The sequence below is a fragment of the Pan troglodytes genome, chromosome 19 (genome assembly GCF_028858775.2).
Source record: "Pan troglodytes isolate AG18354 chromosome 19, NHGRI_mPanTro3-v2.0_pri, whole genome shotgun sequence".
Taxonomy (NCBI): Eukaryota; Metazoa; Chordata; class Mammalia; order Primates; family Hominidae; genus Pan; species Pan troglodytes.
The window spans coordinates 81,022,494-81,041,267 of NC_072417.2; positions in this window are offsets into that span (position 1 = coordinate 81,022,494).

Consider the following 18,774-nt stretch of genomic DNA (forward strand, 5'->3'; position numbering starts at 1 on the left):
GTGTCTCCTTAAGTCTCCTTGGCCAGGGAGTTGGGCTAAACACCGTAAATTTAATCATAAATCTCTCCTGGAGCTACAAGTGGAATTCTTTCCTCCCAAACTTCAAGGCCGAATGGGGTTCCAAGGTAAATCACGGCTGCACATGGGCCTCATCTGGGAAAGTACCCAGTTCTGTTTCGTTGATGAGGGGCATGAGGGTCCACCATGTGTCTTTTTTAGAAATGTAATTCCCAAGGGCTCTTGTACAGTGTAGGTTGATAGCCACTACTCTTTGAGATGGTGTCTCGCTCTGTCACCCAGGCGAAACCCTGTCTCTACTAAAAACACAAAAAATTAGCTGGGATTACAGGCATGGTGGTGGGAGCCTGTAATCCCAGCTACTCAGGAGGCTGAGGCAGGAGAATCGCTTGAACTCCGGAGGCGGAGGTTGCAGTGAGCCGAGATTGCGCCACTGCACTCCAGCCTTGGTGACAAGAGCGAGACTCTGTCTAAAAAAAAATCCCCTTTGATAATATATCTTTACCTATAACTTTAATTTTTGTATTTGTTTTTGTTGTAAGCAAGGGAGGAAAGGTAATATTCCTAATACCATTTGGCAATTATAGTAAAAACTGCTGACACTTACTTTGCTTGTTGAAATAATCTGAAAAGAGTAACATTAAAAGATGTCAGTGTTAAACATTTCACAAAGTATTCTTTCATTGCTATATTGCATTTTGGCTAAAAATAATCAAGCTACTTGATTATTTTTAGAACAAAGGAAATCAACATTCTGTTTCCTAATGTTGATTTTTTTTTTCTCTCATCAATCTGGCTGCATCATCACTGAAGAAAAAACTTGGGGTAATTTTTCGTTACTGTAAATCCTTATTGTTAAGATTTTTTATTTCAGCATTTGGCTGCTTTAATTGCATAACAGCAGTAAGAGCAAAGTCAGTTTTGTTCATATGAGCCATTGGAAACCTTGTCAGATACAGGACCCAAGTTCAGAAGGCCATTAAGGCCTGGCTGCTCCTTACCCCTCTCCACCCTTGCTGGAGCTTGCCAAAACCCAGTGGACTGATTTTGGAAAGCCCTTGAAACATGTCATTTCACTAATAGTGCTTTCTTTTGGGATTGGGCTGTTGACCTAATTTGTGATGAACAAAACCCGGCCAAATCATGCAGCCTCCCTCTAACTCCCCATGGGAAAGTGTTAGAGAAAAGTGTTTTAGCAACATCACCCATTTAAGTTTCATAACCCCAGCTAATAAAAATGATAAGAAACACCCAAGCTATCAACTAGGGTTTTTTGAGGGCAGAAGTGCAATTTAATTTTGAGCACTTGCATGTTAAATGACATGTTGGCATAGTTTGAAAGCTAATTCTAGTGTCTGAACGCTCAGTTCCTCCTAAATATTTGGGACAGTTTCGTAACACTGTGTAGGAGGTGTATGCATCGAACCCTCTTAAACTGATCAGTTCGTGCGTTCCAGGCTTTTCACAATCGTAAATGTCTTTTCCCACCCTAGTTGTGGGAGGTAGCATGGTGCAGTGAAGTGGACTAGTATTTAAGAGCCAGATCTGTCTGAATTCAAATCCTGCCTCTTTATTGTGTCAGTGAAAGACCTTTTGGTGGGGCAGCTAAGTGCTGGCATAAGAAAAGTATAGATACTAATTCCTACATAATAGAAATATCCTAGATGAGTATTACGGCTATTCCAAACTTTTTGTTGTTGGGAATAGCTGTAATAACTGAAGAAACAAAGTCTCGCTGTGTTGCCCAGGCTGGTCTCAAATTCCTGGCCTCAAGCTATCCTCCTGCCTCAGCTTCCCAAAGTGCTGGGATTACAGGCATGAGCCACTGCACCCGGCTGCCTCTAACCTTTTAACACCAAAGATTTCTGTTTGTTCTTACATAGACTCTTGTTTGATATATGTTACCTTCTAGGCTAAGTTTATTATTACTCTTCTTTTTTTTCCCCCTTATCAGTCAGATACACATAACATAAGATGACCATACTGGATTGTTCATATACTTAATGATAGGATTCTACCGAAAAGTCAGATGTTTTGTCAGCCTTTAGGTCTTTTACAGGCTTGGCATAGCTCTCTGAACAGTGGAACTAGCTCAAGGAGGGCCCACTGTGACTAAGTTCCTAGACTGGCTGTTAGCCTTTGCAGTATCCCAGTGAGAGGTCCAGCTGTCTTCCTGTGCCCACTGGTTCCCTTTCTCTTAATTCTATTGGACAGAATAATTGGAGCACCTCCTCACCTAACTTCTCATTGGCCATGAGAACAGGCCTGAACCACCCAAGTCCAACTTGGTGATGGAAGCTTGTCAGTATCAATACCTGATAGGCCCCTAATACTAGTGTTAATGAAGTTTCTTTAATGAGCAAACACTTGACTGTTGAGACAGCCACCACAAAACCATATTTTCTACTATGAAGAAACTCATGTTTAGAACTTGAACAAGTTTAGGCAGAAATATTGGAAGCTCATCCATAAAAACAAGGGAATATGAGGAAAGATTGGATGAATGAGAAAACTTTGAATCAATTCAAAATTAAAATTAATGGTCAAAGGATGATATCCAGAAGGCATCTCCCGATAGTGGCTGCAAAAATACATATTTTAAAAGCAAAACTGTTGAAATAGAGGAGAAATGTAGAAAAACATGTATGAATGAGATGGTCTTTTTCTTTTTTTTTGAGATGGAGTTTTGCTCTTGTTGCCCAGGCTAGAGTGCAATGGTGTGATCTCAGCTCACTGCAACCTCCGCCTCCCAGGTTCAGGAGATTCTCCTGACTCAGCTTCCCGAGTAGCCAGGATTACAGGCATGCACCACCACACCGGGCTAATTTTGTATTTTTAGTAGAGATGGGGTTTCTCCATGTTGGTCAGGGTGGTCTCAAACTCCCGACCTCAGGTGATCCGCCTGCCTGGGCCTCCCAAAGTGCTGGGATTGCAGACATGAGATACCATGCCTGGCCAAGATGGTCTCTTTCAACCCTTTGTCTTAGACTAAAGTTGTAGGTGACCAATGACTGTCACCCTACTCTGTTCTTGCCCATCCTTTCAACCAACATCTCAGCCACTCAGCAAAGATTAACTTGGGGAACACAAAGCGAATTCATTTTCCTTACTTTCTCTCCCTTTCCCTTCCCGTTCCCATCCCTTTCCCTTCCCTTTCCCATACCTTTCCCTTCCCTTTCCCATACCTTTCCCTTCCCTTTTCCCTTCCCTTTCTTTCTCCCTTCCTTCCTTCTTCTCTTTCTCTCTCTCACTCTTTCTTTTTCTCTCCCTCTCTCCCCTCCCTCCCTCCTTCTCTTTTTGCTCTCCCTGTCTCCCCTCCCTCCCTCCTTCCTTCTTCTCTTTCTCTCTCTCACTCTTTCTTTTTGCTCTCCCTCTCTCCCCTCCCTCCCTCCTTCCTTCTTCTCTTTCTCTCTGTCACTCTTTCTTTTTTCTCTCCCTCTCTCCCCTCCCTCCCTCCCTCCTTCCTTCCTTCCTTCCTCTTTCTTCCTTTTCTTCCTGGTAACTCTTTAAAATGTATTTTCCTAGTTACAGAAATAATACTAATTTTAGAAAGTTTGAAAAACAGAATACCACAAAGATTAAAATAATAACCTAAAATTCTACCTTTGGATTGTATATTTTGGCATGAATAAGAATTCTTAACCTGTGTAACCTGAGATCCAAGATAGGTTATGGGGCTCCTGAACCTCTGAAACTGTATGCACAGTTTACTGTTAAATACATGTGGGTGCTTTTCAAAGAAAGGGGATCATAGCCTGGGGAAAATTAGGCCCTCAAAAGCAGAGCTACCTTCAAAATATTACAAGTTTCAGGTGTAGTTCCTTTCCATTTCTTTTCTTTTTTTGTTTCTTTTGAGATGAAGTCTCACTCTGTTGCCCAGGCTGGAGTGCAGTGGCAAAATCTCGGCTCACTACAACCTCCATCTCCCAGGTTCAAGCAATTCTCCCACCTCAGCCTCCCGAATAGCTGGGATTACAGGCGTGCGCCACCATGACCAGCTAATTTTTGTATTTTTAGTAGGAGACGGAGTTTCACCATGTTGGCCAGGCTGGTCTTGAACTCCTGACCTCAGGTGATCCACCTACCTCAGCCTCCCAAAGTGCTGAGATTACAGATGTGAGCCAATGCGCCCAGCCTATTTCCTACACTTTTGTAAATGTGCTTTTTTTTTTTTTTTGGAGATGGAGTCTCACTCTGTTGCCCAGGCTGGAGTGCAGTGGCGTGATCTCGGCTCGCTGCAACCTCCGCCTCCCGGGTTCAAGCGATTCTCCTGCCTCAGCCTCCCGAGTAACTGGGACTACAGGCGCATGCTGCCATGCCCGGCTAATTTTTTGTATTTTAGTAGAGACGGGGTTTCACTGTTGTTGACCAGGCTGGTCTCAAACTCCTGAGCTCAGGCAATCCGCCGGCCTAGGCCTCTCAAAGTGCTAGGGTTACAGGTGTGAGCCACCGCGCCCGGCCTTTTTTTTTTTTTTTTTTTTGACGGAGTCTTGTTCTTGTTGTCCAGGCTGGAGTGCAATGGCGCGATCTCGGCTCATTGGAACCTCCACCTCCCAGGTTCAAGTGATTCTCCTGCCTCAGCCTCCTGAGTAGCTGGGATTACAGGCATGTACCTCTGTGTCCAGCTAATTTTTATATTTTTAGAGACGGGGTTTCACCATGTTGACCAGGCTGGTCTAGAACTCCTGACCTTGTGATCTGCCTGAGAGGTGACATCGTGCTGGCAGTCCTCAGAGCTCTCGCTTGCTCTCGGCACCTCCTCTGCCTGGGCTCCCACTTTGGCGTCACTTGAGGAGCCCTTCAGCCCACCATTGCACTGTGGGAGCACCTTTCTGGGCTGGCCAAGGCCAGAGCCGGCTCCCTCAGCTGGCAGGGAGGTGTGGAGAGAGAGGCGTGAGCGGGAACCAGGGCTGTGCGCAGCGCTTGCCGGCCAGCTGGAGTTCCGGGTGGGCGTGGGCTTGGCGGGCCCGCACTCGGAGCGGCCCCGGGCAGTGAGGGGCTTAGCACCCGGGCCAGCGGCTGCGGAGGGTGTACTGGGTCCCCCAGCAGTGCCAGCCCACCGGTGCTGCGCTCGATTTCTCGCCGGGTTGTAGCTGCCTTCCCACGGGGCAGGCCTCGGGACTGCAGCCCGCCATGCCTGAGCCTTCCTCCGCCTCCGTGGGTTTCTGTGCAGCCCGAGCCTCCCCAAGGAATGCCGCCCCTTGCTCCACGGCGCCCAGTCCCATCGACCGCCCAAGGGCTGAGGAGTGCTAGCGCATGGCACAGCACTGGCAGGCAGCTCCACCTGTGACCCCGCTGTGGGATCCACTGGGTGAAGCCAGCTGGGCTCCTGAGTGTGGTGGGGACGTGGAGAGTCTTTATGTCTAGCTCAGGGATTGTAAATACACCAATCAGCACCCTGTGTTTAGCTCAAGCTTTGTGAATGCACCAATCGACACTCTGTATCTCACTGCTCCGGTGGGGCCTTGGAGAACCTGTGTGTCGAAACTCTGTATCTAACTAATCTGATGGGGATGTGGAGAACCTTTGTATCTAGCTCAGGGATTGTAAACGCACCAATCAGCGCCCTGACAAAACAGGCCACTCGGCTCTACCAATCAGCAGGATGTGGGTGGGGCCAGATAAGAGAATAAAAGCAGGCTGCCCGAGCTAGCATTGGCAACCTGTTGAGGTCCCCTTACATGTTGTGGAAGCTTTGTTCTTTTGCTCTTTGCTATAAGTCTTACTACTGCCCAGTTTTTGTGTCCACGCTGTTTTTAAAAGCTGTAACACTCACCGAGAAGGTTTGCAACTTTCACTCCTGAGCCCAGCGAGACCACAAGGCCATCGGGAGAAATGAACAACTCCAGATGCGCTGCCGTAAGAACTGTTAACACTCACCGTGAAGGTCTGTAGCTTCACTTCTGAGCCAGCGAGACCATGAACCCACCAGAAGGAAAAAACTCCGAACACATCTGAACATCAGAAGGGACAGACTCCAGATGCGCCACCTTAAGAGCTGTAACACTCACTGCGAGGGTCTGCAGCTTCACTCCTGAGCCAGCGAGACCACGAACCCACCAGAAGGAAGAAACTCCCAACACATCTGAACATCAGACAGGACAGATTCCAGACACGCTTCTTTAAGAGCTGTAACACTCACAGCGAGGGTCTGCAGCTTCGTTCTTGAAGTTAGGGAGACCAAGAACCCACCAATTCTGGACACATGCCCACCGTGGCCTCTCAAAGTGCTGGGATTACAGGCATGAGCCACTGCGCCCTGCCGCTTTTTTTTTTTAATGTCACTCCCTGAGCCTAAGTCGTTTAAGACCTCAGATGAATGAATGTAACTGCCATTGACTAAAGAACTCTAGTTGAACAGGCGTTTTAGCTGCTGTCCCTAAAAGATGGCCTTTGGTTGACATTCGTTCCAAAAGCATGATGAAACACTGAAAATCTGTGTGGTTCCTTTGTCCCAGGAAAGGGAAGATGGCAAGGGCTTATAAATCTCGTTTGGCCAGGAGTTCAGTTTCCCTGTAAGCCCCAGAAGGTGGGTGGTGACAATGGGACGTGTTTGGCTCCTCATCCTCCTGCTGACAGCCAGGTCTCAGAGAGGCAAGTCCCACACTTCCCAAGCTCCGGATCCGAGCTTCACTGCCGCAGAAGGAAAGTCTAACTGTAGTTAGGAAGCACAGAACTTGCCTGGCCTTCACCAGCATAATCAGATCTGTCATTCTCTTTAGGAACTGGCTCTGCTCTAGACCTTGTTTTTTGCTCTGGAGGTAACAATTGCCATTTTTCTTTCGTATTTCTGCTGTAGTGATCATACTTGCCCTTCTCATAGGAAATCATGGGAATCAGCCCCAGTCACAGCTGGCTCCCAGATGGCTCTTGATCCTGTGACCCCACCAACATTCCAATGCTGATTTGCTTGGGAGGTTCAAACTTGGCTTGCCGGGGCACCATGCTTCTGGAACCCCACCCTAGGAGATTTATAGGCAGGCCTTGGAGAGAACAAATCTCTAGAGGTCGGATGGGGCCAAGCAGTTTCCTTGTGTTGCATGTTCTAGAATTCTGCGTAAAACAAGAGGCTGACCTCATTCTTGTCCCACCCGAAGATTGAGCGGGAATAACTAACTAGCAAGTTATTACTGACATTGCTAAATTACCTAACAAAGTTCTTCTTTCTGTCTCTGTCTCTCTTGATATATACTAATATATGTGTATGTATACTATATATATAAGAGAATTCTTCATATATATGTGCATACACAAGAGGAATTCTCTTCCAGCATGTGTTCTTGCAGTAGGATGCTAAGTTTGACATAAAAATGATATAAGAAGATTGTATTCTCCAGGTCCCAGGCTGAGAGTATCCAACCTGTTCAGGTAGAAATGGCCAGTAGAGCTCAAATAGTTTCTCGTTACAAAGAAATTCTTTGGTGTCCATTTCCTGGAGATACTGTGGAGGATGCTAGCAGGTTTCTAACATACTTCAGCTGTTCAGGAAATACTTTAATTTCCTGCTGTAGAGAATAGGAGGAGGGCCTGAAACTTGGAATGCATTACTCTCGTTCTTTATGGTCTCAAATGTGGTTCACAAGGACCCTTCGCTATTCACACACACGCTCCGAGGCGTTCTTTTCTGCGTCTACCAGCCTTTTTATGTGGGAATGTTCTTTTTCTAAGTGTGGCGAGAATCCTACTAACTTGGACTTCCCATAGCATGCTGGCCTGAGCTTCCTAAGGAACTTTACAAACATGAGCTAATTAAGCTTGGAAAGCCCCATGCCAGTCCTCCTGGCTATTATTGAAATGAGGCCAGCTCTGAGGTGGACCAGCTGCAGTTTTTGCCCCGCACAGCAACAATTCAAACAGTGGAAAGGAAGGGAAGCTGGCTGCCTAACGCAATTGAAACTGCAAGGGAGAAGCAAGTTAGGCAACACGTAATTAATTGCCTCCTTGGTTTGCTTCAGCGTAACAGTGGGGCTCAGATACTGGCATTTTAACTGAGTCAGTTAGGCCTTTGTCCAGGATTTCAGGCAATGGCCCAAAAATGGACAAGTCTAAGATTTTGCTTTTTGTTGTTGTTGTTGTTATTGAGGTGGAGTTTTGCCTTCGTTGCCCAGGCTGGGTGCAATGGCGCCATCTCAGCTCACTGCAACCTCCATCTCCCAGGTTCAAGCGATTCTCCTGCCTCAGCCTCCCAAGTAGCTGGGATTACAGGCACGTGCCACCACACTCAGTTAATTTTGTATTTTTAGTAGAGTCAGGGTTTCACCATGTTGGTCAGGCTGGTCTCGAACTCCTGACCTCAGATGATCCACCCACCTCGGCCTCCCAAAGCGCTGGGATTACAGGCGTGAGCCACCAAGCCTGGCCTGAGATTTTGCTTTTATCTAAAGCAGTGGTTCTCAGTCGAGGGAGATATTGCCCCCCAAGATGACAATTGACAAATTCTGTAGACTTTTTTTTTTTTTTTGCGACGGAGTTTCGCTCTTGTTGCCCAGGCTGGAGTGCAATGGCATGGTCTCAGCTCGCTGCAACCTCCACCTCGTGGGTTCAAGCGATTCTCTTGCCTCAGCCTCCCGAGTAGCTGGGATTACAGGTGCCTGCCACCACATATGGATACTTTTTGTATTTTTAGTAGAGATGGGGTTTTGCCATGTTGGCCAGGCTGGTCTTGAACTCCTTGGCCTCCCAAAGTGCTGGGATTACAAGTGTGAGTCACTGCACCCAGCCTGGAGACATTTTTGTTTGTCACTTCTGGGGGAGGGCGATGCTGCTGTCATCTAGTGGATAGCGACCAGGGATGCCGCTAAACACCCCATAATGCACAGAACAGCCCCACAATAAATAATTTTCTGGTCTAAGATGTCAATAGCGTGGGGATTAAAAACCCTGATTTCAAGCTTCAAAGTGACTCAGCGTTGGCTTGTCTCCTCTGTGTTACCCCTAAATCTTAGCCTTGTGACCTTTCAGCCCACTCAAGTCTAGGATCTGAGCTCATGGCAGCACCCTGAGCCTCTCGTGGGTTCCTGAGCTCAGCCCTCCCATCGATGTCTCTGTGAGTGATGACATTGTCCTGAGCTTCTGGGTGATGAAGACACGCCTCTCAGTGTGCCATATGTTCCTGGGAAATTGGATGTCTCTACATCTTATGAGTGGGCTTTCTGGAAAAGTAACCACTTGTGTAGTTCCCGGTTGGGCCCCAGAGCTTTGAGGTCCTGTGTTTCTCGCAATGAATACAGTGAGGCATTCCCGTTTCTCCGAAGAGCCCATTCAGAGAACAGCTATTTACTTCCTGCCTCCTCCGGGCCCAGCTGCCAGGGAGACCCCAGGCTTCAGCAAGAGGCAGCTACAGGGAAATTCAGCCAATGGAAAGAAACCAGGGAATTTAATTTCAGCCTTTCCTTTTGTAAACTTAAAAGACATTCTCTCATGAGAAAGCCTGGGAAACCTTCACTTCAGCCAGGGAGACTCCTCAAGCAATCCCCGTCTCGGCCTCCCAAAGTGTTGGGATTACAGGTGTGAATCACTGCACTCTGATCCAATTTACTTTTTGTTGTTGAGACAAAGTCTCGCTCTGTTGCCCAGGCTGGCGTGCAGTGGTGCGATCTTGGCTCATTGCAACTTCTGCCTCCTGGGTTCAAGCTATTCTTTTGTGCCTCACCCTCCTGAGTAGCTGACAGGTGTGTGCCACCAGGCCTGGCTGATTTTTGTGTTTTTAGTAGAGATGGGGTTTTACCATGTTGGCCAGGCTGGTCTGGATCTCCTGACCTCATGTGATCCACCCGCCTCAGCCTCCCCAAGTGCTGGGATTACAGGCGTGAGCCACCACGCCCAGCCAACAATTTACTTTTAAAAGGTAAAAGTAAAGCTGGTGATAATGAAAAGGGCATGACTTTGCCCTTTTCTGCCTAAGAGATTAAAACGTGGACAACATGCAATAGCCTTCAACTCTGGTCTCCCTGCCTTCTCTTCCTCTGTTGTCCCACACCAGTCCTCACAACCACCACAGGGTGTGTGCGTGTGTGTTTTATGAACCTTGTTCGCCCTTACAACAACTTATTCTCCCAGATTCCTCCCTTTATATTGTCTTTATTATAATAAGGTACAACTTTTTAATTTAATTTTTTTTTTGAGACGAGTCTTGTTCTGTCGACCACGTTGGAGTGCAGTGGCGCGATATCAGCACGCTGCAACTTCCACCTCCCAGGTTCAAGGGATTATCCTGCCTCAGCCTCCGAAGTAGCTGGGACTACAGGTGCCCAACACCATGCCTGACTAATTTTTGCATTTTTAGTAGAGACGGGATTTCATCATGTTGGCCAGGCTGGACTCGAACTTCTGACCTCAGGTGATCTGCCCATCTCGGCTTCCCAAAGTGTTGAGATTACAGGTGTGAGACACCACACCTGGCCTTATGGTGCAATTTGTATTCAGTAATGAGTGTGAAGTGCCATAATCTGAAGCGTGCCGCTCAATGCTTTTTTTTTTTTCCAGACAAGGTCTCACTCTGTCATCCAGGCTGGAGTTCAGTGGTGCAATCTTGGCTCACTGCAACCTCTGCCTCCTGGCTTCAAGTGATTCTTGTGCCTCAGCCTCATGAGTATGTGGGATTACAGGCCCAAGTCACAATGCCCAGCTAATTTTTGTATTTTTAGTAGAGATGGGGTTTCGCCATATTGCTCAGGCTGGTCTTGAACTCCTGGACTCAAGTGACCCTCCTGCCTCAGTCTCCCAAAGTGCTGGGATTTTACAGGAGTGAGCCACTGTACCCAGCCACTCAATGCATTTTTACCTACATGGACACCCAGGTAACCACCATCCAGATAAAGACATGGAACATTTCAGCTCAGTGCGGTGGCTCACTCCTATAATCCCAGCACTTTGAGAGGCCAAAGCAGGAGGATTGCTTGAGTCTAGGAGTTGAAGACCAGCCTGGGCAACATGACAAAACCCCGTCTCTACAAAATACAAAAATTAGCCAGGCATGGTGGTGTGCACCTGTAGTCCCAGCTACTTGGGAGGCTGAGGTGGGAGGATTGCTTGAGCCAGGGAGGTCAAGGCTGCAGTGAGCTGAGATTGCACCACTGGACTCCAGCCTGGGTGATACAGTGAGACTCTATCTCAAGAAAAAGAAAAAGAAAACTAACGTGCCTCCTTTATCTAAAACACCAATATTAAGAACAACGATATTTCTAAAAATTCAGAGCTAGGTGTCAAAATGAATTCACCCCAGAGTGCACCAGGCATCGTCAGATTCTCTTCACTAGATTCAACCCCCAGGGCTCCTAAGTGGCTTCCAACCTGTGCTGTGGATGGACAGTGAGTGAATGCTTTTGGCTTTATATAGGAATGGTGAGGGCCGGGTGCGGTGGCTCACGCTTGTAATCCCAGCACTTTGGGAGGCTGAGGTGGGCAGATCACCTGAGGTCAGGGGTTCGTGACCAGCCTGATCAACATGGCGAAACCCTATCTCTACTAAAAATACAAAAAGTAGCCAGACATGGTGGCAGGGGCCTGTAATCCCAGCTACTTGGGAGGCTGAGGCAGGAGAATCACTTGAACCTGCGAGGCGGAGGTTGCAGTGAGCTGAGACCATGCCATTACACTCCAGCCTGGGCAACAAGAGAGAAATTCCGTCTCAAAAAACAAATGAACAAAAAATGGGAAGGGTGAGAACAAATGTTTTTCCTTCTAATAGTTTAGAAAGACAGAAAGTGGAAGTTATTGGTTCACAGACACACACACATCAACAAAGTATTTTTTTTCTCATGGTGTGCCAAGATTTTATGCATGTCAAAAATATGAACACAGGGCATAGGGTTTGCTATGAAAAGCAACAGGGGGAGACTGAGTTCCATGTGTTGTGGGCGAGGGAGGTATAGTATTTGTGAAAGCTGAAGACTCCCTCCTGACTGGAAAACCGCCACAGGGAGGCAGTAGAGCTTAGTGGCAAATAGCGTTGGCTCTGGAATCAGATTTGAATTTCAATCCAGCTCTGACACCTAACAGCTGTGTGATCTCCAGCAAGTTGCTTAACTGCTCTGTGCCTCACTTTTCAACTCAGCAAAATGAGGATAAAACTAGTATCTAACTCCTACCAGTGCTTTAAAGGTGATTTGAATATGCAGCTCAACAAGTAAGCTCTCAGTCAGTGTTAGTTTACAAAGCAGGAGTTTAAGGGGGCAACTAATTTCATTTCAGATAGATAGATAGATGATAGATAGATAGATGGATCTTGGATAAATAGATTTTTTTTGAGAGCATAATATTTTTCAAGCTGTGCCAAATGGTTTAACCCAAAATCTAAACAGTTGCTCAAACAGCCTTTTTCCAGCCTCCACCTACAATCATGTCCCCTTCTGATCATAAAGCAGATTTCAACAGCTCCTTCAGAGAAACCAGGCCCTCCACAATGTTATTCTTCTAGCTCTTTCTTGTCATGCAAAGGATGTATAATTTGTTCCATTTCACTCTCTCTCTCTTTTTCTTTCTTTCTTTCTTTTTTTTTTTTGAGACAGGGTCTCAGTTTGTTACCCAGGCTGGAGTGCAGTGGAGCAATCATGGTTTACTACAGCCTCCACCTCCTGTCCTCAGCAATCCTCCCACCTCAGCCTCCCAAGTAGCTGGGACTGCAGGTGTGCACCACCATAGCTGGCTAATTTTTATATTTTTTGTAGAGACAGTGTCTCATTATGTTGCCCAGGCTGGTCTTGGTCTTGAACTTCTGGCCTCAAGCAATCCTCCTGCCTCAGCCTCCCAAAGTGTTGGGATTACAGGCGTGAGCCACTGAGCCCAGCCCCATTTCCCTCTTGAGTGTGGAAAACTTTCTTTTAGCCTTTGGGGTGACTATAGATAGACAGATGGAGATAGATAGATGATAGAAATTTAGAATACATAATACCTATATATTCCAAATATATCTAATATATATGCATATGATAAATACATTATGATATATTATCATTACTTATACAATTTATTTTGGGTATTCTACTTGGAGTTTTACCTACAATTTCACCGAGATTAGGAGATCTGCTTTTTTCTGCTCTTTTTCATGTTCAAAGTTTCAAAGTAAGAGCTTAATGTGAAAGCTCCCAATGTTGCGTGTCCATTAATTACACTGAGTGTCTAAGCTTGGGAGAGGGGGAGTAGTAAGCTCTTGGCTGGTGGTTAAACAGGTTATTGGAGGCATGTAGGGGATTGATAACATTTCTGGAAGAGGAAGGGGTGAGTTGGATGTGTAGGGATCCCACTGATCAGATGGGAGGAATTTAGATTTAATCCCTGATTGGATTGTAGTTCACCAGCTGGGACTGCAGGCTGGTTTATAGGAGTGGATTCCATGTTGATGGAATATCAGACTCCTTGCTTCTGAAAGGAGTGAGAGAAACTGCATGAAGGGGCTGGGCGTGGTGGCTCACGCCTGTAATCCCAGCACTTTGGGAGGCTGAGACAGGCAGATCGCCTGAGGTCAGGAGTTTGAGACCAGCCTGACCAACACAGTAAAACCCCGTCTGTACTAAAAATACAAAAAATTATTCAGGCGTGGTGGCAGGCGCCTGTAGTCCCAGCTACTTGGGAGGCTGAGGCAGGAGAATCGCTTGAACCTGGGAGGCAGAGGTTGCAGTGAGCCGAGATCGTGCCACTGCACTCCAGCCTGGGCAACAAGAGCAAAACTGCATCTCAAAACAAAAAAGTCATTTTTACAGATGAGAAAACTGAGGCACAATGAGGTCAAATGATTTGCCAAGGTGTAACCAGTTTGTCTAATTTCACCTTCTCCGAAGGACCAAGGCGGATGGTGTCCCGGGCTTTTGCTTTGTAGGGGCTCCTGGACAAGGGCTTTTTTTTTTTTTTTGAGACAGAGTCTCTCTCTGTCTCCCAGGCTGGAGTGCAGTGGCACGATCTTGGCTCACTGTAACCTCCTGGGTTCAGGCAATTCTCCTGCCTCAGCCTCTCAAGTAGCTGGGACTACAGGCATGCACCACCACACGGGGCCAATTTTTGTATTTTTAGTAGACACGGGGTTTCACCATATTGGCCAGGCTGGTTTTGAGCCCCTGACCTTGTGATCCGCCCACCTCGACCTCCCAAAGTGCTGGGATTACAGGTGTGAGCCATCAAGCCTGGCCGGCCAAGGGCTTTTGACAGCGGACAAGTGGGCCCACGGAAGCGGACTCCCCAGGAACACCCTGGAGGGCGCTGGAGGAGAGCAAGCTGGTTGCATGTGGCAAAGGGGCAACGTCCTTTTCTGTAAGTTTGGGGACAGCAAGAGGTGAGTTCAGGGTAGGAAGCTGAGGTCTCTACAAGGTGCTGGCCAGGATGTGGGCCTCAGGGCTCTCTCCAGAATGAATCTGCTCCCTGCTGTTGATTTATTTATTTATGAGGCAGAGTCTCGCTCTGTCGCCCAGGCTGGAGTGCAGTGGCACGATCATGGCTCACTGCAACCTCTGTCTCCTGGGCTCAAGTGATCCTCCTGCCTCAGCCTCCCAGATAGCTGGGACTACAGGTGTGCGCCACCATGCTCAGCTAATTAAAAAATTTTTTTTGTAGAGATTGGGTTTCATTATATTGTCCAGGCTGGTCTCAAACTCCTGGGCTCAAGTGATCCCCCTGCCTTGGCCTCCCAAAGTGCTGGGATAACAGGTGTGAGCTGTTGTGCCTGGCCATGGTGCCACTTACTGAAGAGGAAAGAACTAACGCTGAGCAGAGAAAGGGCTGTACCCAGGTGGTTTTGAAAGGTGCTTTCCTGGTGTGTTTCACCTCCACCCAACAACTATTCTTTGAGCCTTTAATATGGGCCTGGGAAGGAAAATAGTATTTACCACAAACCATACCCTTCTCTGATATGCATTACCCCTCCGAATTCTCACAAATACATGAGAGGCAGGGCAAGAATTCTGCTTTTACAGAAGAAGGAGCTGAGGCTAAGAGAGGTTAAGGAAGCTATTTAGTGTCACACAGCCACCAAATAACAAAACTGGAAAGTCATCTGTGGTCTGCCTGCCACTTGCCTCAAATTGCCAGGGATAGTACTAATTGCTGGAATACAAATCCTAGAGGAAAGTCTTCTTTTCCTAAAACTTTTTTTTTTAGATAGAGTCTTGCTCTGTCACCCAGGCTGGAGTGCAGTGGTGTGATCTTGGATCACTGTAACCTCCACCTCCCAGGTTCAAGTGATCCTCCTGCCTCAGCCTCCTAAGTAGCTGGGACTACAGGCACACACCATCATGCCCAATTAATTTTTGTATTTTTAGTACAGACAAAGTTTCACCATGTTGGCCAGGATGGTCTTGAACTCCTGACCTCAGGTGTTCCACATGCCTCGGCCTCCCAAAGTGCTGGGATTATAGGTGTAAACCACTACGCCTGGCCTAGAGGAAAGTCTTTTTCTCCTAAAAATTTTTTTGAGACAGAATCTTGCTCTGTCACCTAGGCTGGAGTGCAGTGGCACGATCTTGACTCACTGCAACCTCTGCCTCCTGAGTTCAAGTGATCCTCCTACCTCAGCCTCCCAAGTAGCTGGGGCTACAGGCTAACTTTAAATACCCAATAGACGAGAGAAGGCTGGAGTCCAAATGACCAGTAGAAATGGTGGACGCTGATTGCGAGCTTTTTGGCACTGTGGCTGGGCCTGATGCTCAGTAACTCTAGTAGGCCAACCATGACCCCTTAAGGAGGAACTGTTGTTTCCATTTTATAGCAGGGGAAACTGAGGCTCATAGAAGTTAAGAAAGTTGTTCCAGATCCTACAGCAAGCCATTGTCTCTTCCCAGCCAAGGGAGACATTACACGAAGCACAAACAAGCCCTGTGGGTGGACATGGTGACATTTGGCACGTGTGCAGTCTCAGTCTCGTTCAAGGGCCTGAAATGAGTCATCTACAAATCAAAGAACCAGCCTCTCCGGACACAGAATGAGGCTGGTTTGTACATTAGGAGGAGCTGGACCCAGATAATGTGGTTCCAAGAAGAGAAGATAGCCTTATTCCAATTGCGTCCCCTCTGCAAGCCCTTGGGAGCTGGCCAGGCCCAGTGACCCATGGAAGAGAGGATGCTGTGCCCTAGTGTCTGAGCAGCACGGCTTGGCTCAGTCTGCTGGGCTTCTTCCAGCTCACGAACCTGTTTGTTTTTACCCTTCAGTGTGAACCAGATGTGGGCACCTCGCTCTCCAGGAGGTCCCTCGCCCGTACCCCCCCCCCACCAGGCATCATTGGCAGCCACAGCTAATGGACCAGCCTCCTCCCTGCTCTCCGGCCTCTCTCACCCCCATAGCCCCTCCCTCACTGCACCTCCTGCACCTTCCCTTCCCCCAGCACGATTTGAAACAGGAAATGACACTGGGCAGATCTCAAAAGTCCATATGTCCTGGACACTCTCTCTAGGAATTTCCTGGGCCTCCAGCTTGCTCTGTGTCATGTCCTTCCCACTCACAGTATCTGGGGGGAAAGAAGTGCTAAAGGAAAATGAGAGTGAGCATCCCTCGTCCCCAGTGCTATCTTATCCCATTGTGATCTTGGGCAAGTGATTTATCTATGTCTGCATGGACTCGTGAATACAATAGGTTATAATCCATGACTCTCACTATTCACTGTAATAATTAAATTATTCCCAGGCCAGGCACAGTGGCTCATGCATGTAATCCCAGCACTTTGGGAGGCTGAGGCGGGTGGATCACTTGAGGTCAGGAGTTCGAGACCAGCGTGGCCAACATGGTGAGACCCCGTCTCTACTAAAAATACAAAAATTAGCCAGGTGTGGTGGCACACACCTGTAGTCCCAGCTACTCTGGAGGCTGAGGCAGGAGAATCCATTGAACCTGGGAGGCAGAGGTTGCAGTGAGCTGAGATTGCACCACTGCACTCCAGCCTGGGCAACAGAGTGTGACTCGATCTCAAAAAATAATAATAATAATAATAATTCCAGTTTGGCCAGTGGGAACCCACTCAAGCTCGCAGCTGTGCCCTTTTTTGGTGACCCATCATTCTTTGAGCTTTTTAGTACAAGCTGTTATAGAAGCATCCGTATTTTTTTTGTCCTAGCCCTGTAATCAGTCTGTTCTCCAAAGATCCTGGTTCTCCTTTTTGAAAATGGTATTTAGAAGTCAAGATCTGGATGCTACGTATGCTCATTGCCACTAGGATGAGGCTGTTCCTTGTCCCTCTCAGTGGGTACAGCTGGGGTATGTAGATGTGTACACACACATGCACACGCACATATACAATCAGTCACATCTGTGTTGATTTCTTTATTATTTTAAGAAATTGTGAGTTGGGTGCAGTGGCTCACACCTGTAATCCCAGCACTTTGGGAGGCCGAGTTGGGCAGATCACCTGAAGTCAGGAGTTTGAGACCAGCCTGGCCAACATGGTGAAACCCTGTCTCTACTAAAAATACAAAAATTAGCCGGGCATGATGGTGGGTGCCTGTAATCCCAGCCGCTCGGCAGGCTGAGGCAGGAGAATCGCTTGAACTTGGGAGATGGAGGTTGCAGTGAGCCAAGATTGCACCATTGCACTCCAGCCTGAGCAACAGAGCGAGACTCTGTCTTAAAAAAAAAAAAAGAGAGAGAGAGAAAAGAAAGTGTGGTAAAATACATATAATATAAAATTTTAACTATTTTTATTTGGCAATCTTAACTATTTTTATTTTTATTTCACTTTTATTTTTATTTTTTGAGACAGAGTCTCACTCTGTCACCCAGGCTGGAGTGCAGCGATGCGATCTCAGCTCATGGCAACCTCCACCTCCCAGGCTCAAGCAATCCTCCCACCTCAGCCTCCCAAGTAGCTGGGACTACAGGTGCACCCCACCATGCCTGGCTAGTTTTGCATTTTTTCACCGTGTTGGCCAAGCTGGTCTTGAACTCCTGACCTCAGGTGATTCACCTGCCTCAGCCTCCTAAAGTGCTGGGATTATGGGTGTCAGCCTCCGTACCCTGCCCCATAATTTTTATTTTATTATTTATTGTTTATTATTATTATTATTTTAAGATGGAGTCTCGCTCTTGTCGCCCAGGCTGGAGTGCAATGGCACAATCTCCACTCACTGTAACCTCTGCCTCCCTGGTTCAAGTTATTCTCTTGCCTCAGCCTCCCAAGTAGCTGGGATTACAGGCGTGTGCCACCATGCCTGGCTAATTTTTTGTATTTTTAGTAGAGATGAGGTTTCACCATGTTGGCCAGGCTGGTTTCAAACTCTCAACCCTCAGTGATCTGCCCACCTCAGCCTTCCAAAGTGCTGGAATGACAGGGGTGAGCCACTGAGCCCGGCTGTTTTGTTTTTTGTTTTTTTTTTTTGAGAAGGAGTCTCGCTTTGTCACCCAAGCTGGACTTCAGTGGCACGATCTCGACTCATTGCAACCTCTGTTTCCCAGGTTCAAGTGATTCGCTTGCCTCAGCCTCCTGAGTAGTGGGATTACAGGTGCGTGCCACTAGGCCCAGCTAACTTTTGTATTTTTAGTAGAGGCGGGGTTTCACCATGTTGGCCAGGCTGGTCTCAAACTCCTGACCTCAAATGACCCACCCATCTTGGCCTCCCAGAGTGCTGGGATTACAGGTGTGAGCCACCTTGCCTGGCCTAGATCCATGATTTTTCAACTGGACTACACACTTTCTTCAGGTCTCAGCAGTTATCTTACTAATAATGGCCTCTTTCCCTTCCTGGACCTAATCCAGGACACCGTGGTGCGTTGAGTGTCCATGTCTCCTTAGTCTCTGCTGACTGGTGACAGTTTCTGGTCTTCTCATGATTAGACTGGGACTGC